Genomic DNA, 6,159 nt, shown 5'->3' with positions numbered 1-6,159 from the left:
ATATGGCATTCAGAGTATCAATTTCATGAACTCCTTTCTTTTGAGAGATTCCATGGTTTACAGAATTTCTTTCAGAAGTATACAAGAATTGGTTGTTTGCAACCATCTCAATGAGTTCTCTTGCTTCGGCAGGCGTTGTCTTCAAGTGGAGGGATCCATCTGTAGAGCTGTCCAATGAGATTTTGGACATCTCAGATAGACCATCATAGAACACGCCTATGATAGACCATTCTGAGAGCATGTCAGGAGGACATCTCCTGATCAATTGCTTGTATCTTTCCCAAGCTTCATAGAGGGATTCACCTTCTCTTTGTCTGAAGGTTTAAACTTTCACTCTAATTTTGGTCATCCTTTGAGGGGGAAAGAATTTAGCCAGAAAGGCATTAACTAGCTTTTTCCAAGAGTCTAAGCTCTCTTTTGGTTGGGAATCCAACCATATCTTAGCTCTATCTCTTACTGCAAAGGGAAAGAGCATAAGCTTGTAGACTTCAGGATTTACTCCATTAGTCTTTACAGTATCACAAATCTGTAAGAATTCAGCCAAGAATTGATGTGGATCTTCCAATGGAAGTCCATAGAATTTGCAGTTCTGCTGCAGAAGAGAGACTAACTGAGGCTTAAGCTCAAAATTGTTAGCTCTAATGGTAGGTACAGAGATGCTTCTGCCATAAAAGTCAGAGGTAAGTATGGTGAAGTCACCAAGAACCTTTCTTGCTTCCTCTTGAGGTTCGGCCATGTCTCCCAGTTCTTGTTCAAAGCTTTCTGAAAGATCTCTTCCGGAGTGTTGTGCTTTAGCTTGTTGTAAATGCCTCCTTAAAGTTTTCTCAGGTTCAAGATCAGGAGTCAAGAGTGATTCTTTATCTCTCTTCCTGGTCATAAACAAGAAAAAAAGAAAAAAAGAAAACTTTTTGTGCTACTTGGACAAAAGAGCTTCCAGTGAGATGTAAAGAAAGAAGAAGAAGATAAAAAAGTGAAGATGAAAGATGAGAGAGAAGAAGAATACTTTGAAAATAGGGGATAGGAGTTCGAATAAATAGAAGTAAATAGAAGAAGAATTAGAAATAAAAGAAATAAATAAGAATTAAAATATTTTTTTATTTTATTTATTAATTATTTTCGAAAATTAAGGTTAATAATTTAAAAAGAATTGAAAATTAGTTAGTGATTTTTCAAAAATAGAAGATAGAGAAGGAGAAAGAGTTTCCAAAAATTAAGAGAGAGAAGAGTTAATTAGGAAGTTTTGAAAAAGAAGAGAAAGAAGATAGGATATTAATTAAGAAAAGAGTTTAAAACAAAATAAGATAAGAGATAAGATAATAAAAGATTTGAAATTGAAATTTGAAATTAGAAAAAGATAAGATAAAAGATTAAAAAGATTTGAAAAAGATTTAAAAAAATAAGATTTGAAATTTGATTTTGAAAAAAGATATGATTTTTGAAAACTTGAAGACTAAGATATGATAAGATAAAATTTTGAAATTAAAATCTGAATTTTTAATTAAAATTTTTGAAAATTGATTTAAAATAAAAATAGAAAAGATATTTTTTATTTTTGAATTTAATGAAGAGAGAGAAAAACAAGTAAACGACTCAAGACTTAAAATTTTTAGATCTAGTGTACCTTATTTTCGAAAATTTTGGAGGGAAACACAAATAGACACCAAACTTAAAAATTTTAAGACCAAAACAAAAAGAAAACATAAGGACACTTTGAAGATTAACAAGAACACCAAGAACAAGACTCAAGAAATTTAAAGAACACAAAAACACACAAAGAACACCAAACTTAAAAATTTTAGAAAACCAAACATAAATTTTCGAAAATTTAAAGAAAAGCAACAAGAAGACACCAAAATTAAAGACTTGACATAAGATTTAACCAAAGAAAATATTTTTGAAAATTTTTTTTTTTAGAAAAAGAACTCAAAATTTCGAAAATTTAACCAAGAATATAAATAAAAGACTCAAACAGAAAGCTAAGGATTCTTGAAAATAAATTGCTTGAAAAAGGCTTTTGAAGAAGTTTTAAAATTTTTGGAATTGAAAAACAGAAAACAGGTAAGACTCAAACAAAGAACAAAGATTAAACAAAGAAAAGAAAAATATTTTTGAATAGGTTTTCTTAAATTTTTCAAAAAATAGAAAAGAAGAAAATAAAAATAAAAGACTCAACTAAAATCAAAAGAATCAATTAAAAATTATCAAGAAATAAAGTACCTGATCTAGAGAGCAAGACAATCCGTCAATTTGTCAAAACTCGAACAATCCCCGGCAATGGCGCCAAAAACTTGGTACACGAATCCCCACACTCCGTACAGCTGTACCAGCAAGTGCACTGGGTTGTCCAAGTAATACCTGAGAGAGTCAGGGTCGATCCCACGAGGATTGTGGTTTGAAGCAAGCTATGGTTATCTTGCAGGTCTTAGTCAGGTGAAATCAGAAGGTTGTTGGATATGGAATTGTATTAGGATTAAAATCAGTAATGGAAATATAATTGAGGATTGGAGTTGCTTTGTCTTTCTGAGTTAACTCTGGTAGTACTGTCTTCTTTGCTTGTGAGAGATTTCTTCAATGGCAGGCTGTATGTGATCAACGCCATGGGCCGTGGTCATTGATCTCCTCTGCTACAAATTGAACACCATTGGCCGTGGTCATCCAATCTGACGAAGGGTAGAGCTCTAGCAGTTCATTCTCCTAGCGATCCTACTCAAAATGCCACAGACAAGGTCGAATCTTTCGGATCAGAGAATGCTGCTTCTTTGGATTCTAGCCTATACCACGGAGACCCTAATCTCCCTGAAAATCGGCTGAACTGGTGTCTTGAGAAGTCCCCAACGAAGTCATAGATTAGCCGTCTGAGATATATGTATAAACATAGCTGTTGGTTCGTGCTTTCCAGTCACGTATTCACACGAACCCAAGTAGACGCGGGTGTTTGTCAGGCACGTTCGTCTTAGTATGATGAACAGAGCTGATTGTCACTGACCATCCTATTCACCATGTTGAAGAGTGAGTATACATCTTAGAGATAATCAAACACAGATCGAAGAAGAAATAGTAATACTTTTATTAATTCATAGGACTCAGCAGAGCTCCTCCCCTCAACTTAGGAGGTTTAGAAACTCATACTGAAAGGAAAATACAATGTAAAACTTGAAAATATACTAAATGATGGGCGCAGATCTGATAAAAGGTACGAATGATATAAATCTAATCTTTTAAATACTAAACAAATGACTAGTAAGGGTAAAATAGTCTTTTTAGTGCTAAAATCCACTTCTGGGGCCCACTTGGTAAGTGTTTGGGCTGAGCTTTGATGAGATCCATGTTCTATAAGGCTCCTAGGGCGTTGAACGCTGGCTAGGGGGTCCTCTTTGGGCGTTTGGACGCTGGTCTTTGCTCTGTGGGCGCTGGACGCCTGGAAGGGGGCAGGAAGCTGGCGTTAGACGCCAGTTTTGGGCCTTCTAATCTAAAGCAAAGTATAGACTATTATACATTTCTGAAAAGCTCGGGAAGTCCACTTTCCATAGCCATTGAGAACGCTCCATTTGGACTTTTGTAGCTCCCGAAAATCTCTTCTGAGTGCAAAAATGTCAGATCCGGACAGCATCTGCAGTGCTTTCTCTGTCTCTGAATCAGACTTTTGCTCCAGCTCCTCAATTTCAGTCAGAAATTACCTGAAATTGAATAAAAATACACAAACTCATAGTAGAATCAAAAAATATGAATTTAACACTAAAACCTATAAAAACTTAATAAAAACTAAATAAAAAACATACTAGAAACTATATGAAAACTATGCCAAAAAGTGTATAAAATATCCGCTCATCAAATACGAACTTCTGAATTTGTCTTTAAATTTGTTAGATACTTAGATGATTCTGAATTGGCTGTTGTATTTATCTATAAATAAATTCTACTAGGAAACCAAGAGGGGTCTAGCAAAAAATAAGCCAACAAGCGGTTTTGAATTTCACTCTATACTAAGTAATAATCATTAATTAATAATTATTTAAATTTTATATTTTAGAAGATACAACATTAATGATTATTAATTACCTCTTCTTACTCTAATTCACCTTTTACTATTTATTACTCAAACCCTAATTCTTTTTTCTAAAAATAATTTCGAAATTCCAAAAAAAAACACACCAAAATATAAGATAAAGAATCATTCAACTCCTAAGAAAAAACATACAAAATATATGAAAAAGAATCATCCAAAACTAATAAAAATAATCATCCAAATCCTAAAAAAAATACAAAACATAGGAAAAAGAATTATCCAAAACTAATAAAAAGAATCGTCCAAAATTTAGGAAAAAGAAACATAAAAAACTAGTTAAAAGAATCATCAAAACTAAATAGGAGGAGGAGAAGACCGCAGGGTGGCCAGCGACGACGTCTTGGACGGTGTTGCGTAGATGGTGGGGGACTCACGGTGGCGCGTTGTGAGGAAGAAGCTACGGAGGTCGCGCATTGCAAGTGGAGGAGTCGCCATGGATCGGAATAGTTGATCGCGCGTCGCGAATGGGGGCCTGGCGGTGGTTACGTCGCGACGAATGGAGGCCGTGATAGTGTTCGGTAGTGCAGATCCCGCGGCGGTGAAGGCGACTATGTCCAACAAAGAAGGACGGCTCGTACGGTGGCAGAATGATGAGGCACCGACGGGGTGGTTCCAAATGCGACAATCACGTTGGTAGATCGAGGATGAAGCGACACGGTGGTTCAAACGGTGGCTCGTGCGGCAGCAGAATGAGGAGGGAGCAATGCAGTGGTTCTAATGGTTACAAGAAATGAAAACGGTGGAAAAGAACAGTGCCAAAGAGAACTCAATGCATGGAAGAATATGCATTTCCAATTCTTCACCGTGATTAATGCTACAGTGTTATTACATCCTCTAAATTTTTCAAATCAACCATTAATACACTCTCTAAATTTTTTAAATCAACCATTAATGTTAATTATTCAAATTATAATTTATTAAAATAAAATAAAATTATTATAATCAATTAAATTGTTTAAGTTGGCTAGTTAGGAACTTGATTCCTATACTATTCCTTTTAAAAATTAAATATGGGAACTAGAAATTGTGATGGATTGAATGATCACTAGTTATAACATTTGAAGAAGTAGCTTTCTGTTAAATTTATTTGGCAGTTATTTTATTGAAAATGTAACTATTTGTATGTTCTTAACATATATATATATATATATATATATAAAAGATATTTGTCATTAAGAATCAAGAGATATAGATTCTAGATCTCTCCTGTTTGTGCAGAATTTTTAGTCTTTCAATATTATTAATTAAGTTTTGGTCATTACTGCATTTCATCCTAATAATTACTCATTTTTCCCATTTAGAAAACATAAATGTGAAATTGTGAATTAAGTGGTGTAGGATCTTGTCCAGTAAAAAAGGATTTGAGATGCAGGTTTGGGATGTAAAAAAGAAGCTGGAAGATCAATTGTAGAAGTCTAAAATAATTTGAGGTCGTCATTTATTAATAAATGATCAATCAGCATTTATACAGTAAAATTGTAAACTTTTGTGCTAATGAACAATTAATATCTTTGTTCACGACTTCATATTCAGGTTGAAGAGCTCGAAAGAAAATCGAAAGAACAAGAACAAAACTCAGAGAACTTGCTTCAACAAAAGGTATTGAATTATTTTTCTCAATTTGACACTCTTTTAATCTATCACATGTTTTATTTTATAATTTATTAGATTCATCGTTCACGCTAGAAAAGGCACGTGGATACAGGCCTCCAATGACTAATGAAGATAGTACATAGTTCATTAACTTAACTTTTCATGACCTTTAATTTTTAATGTTGTTTCAGGTCACTTATTAGTCGATTAGAAGAAGTAAATCTTGGAAAGTTGAAACATGAAGAAAATCTAGTTTTCTTGTACACAATGCTTTCGTGATGCATGTAATACTAATAAGGTTTAATTATTCTGTTGGTCTCTACAGTTTCGCAAAATTTTTAATTAGGTCCTTATACTTTTTTTTCCTTTTAATTGAGTTCTTGCACCAATTTTTTTTTAAATCGGGTCCCTACACTTTTTTTTTCTTTTATTTGGGTCTTTGCACCAATTTTTTTTAATTGGGTCCCTATACAATTAAGCCAGTTACTACCAAGAGAGAC

The 6,159-nt window shown here is 33.7% G+C and overlaps 1 non-coding gene across 1 annotated transcript; it reads left to right on the top strand.

The window, feature by feature from the left end:
- The first annotated feature begins 234 nt into the window (after window positions 1-234).
- Window positions 235-343, top strand: LOC148554889 (small nucleolar RNA R71). The gene has a single exon (XR_015887875.1). It is a non-coding gene; the product is annotated as a small nucleolar RNA R71 (small nucleolar RNA).
- The last annotated feature ends 5,816 nt before the right edge of the window (window positions 344-6,159 follow it).

This window comes from Arachis ipaensis, chromosome B6, assembly GCF_059453495.1.
Source record: "Arachis ipaensis isolate K30076 ecotype BB chromosome B6, ASM5945349v1, whole genome shotgun sequence".
Lineage (NCBI taxonomy): Eukaryota > Viridiplantae > Streptophyta > Magnoliopsida > Fabales > Fabaceae > Arachis > Arachis ipaensis.
The sequence above is the reverse complement of the archived record's forward strand: the minus strand, read 5'-3'. Positions and strand labels throughout refer to the sequence as shown.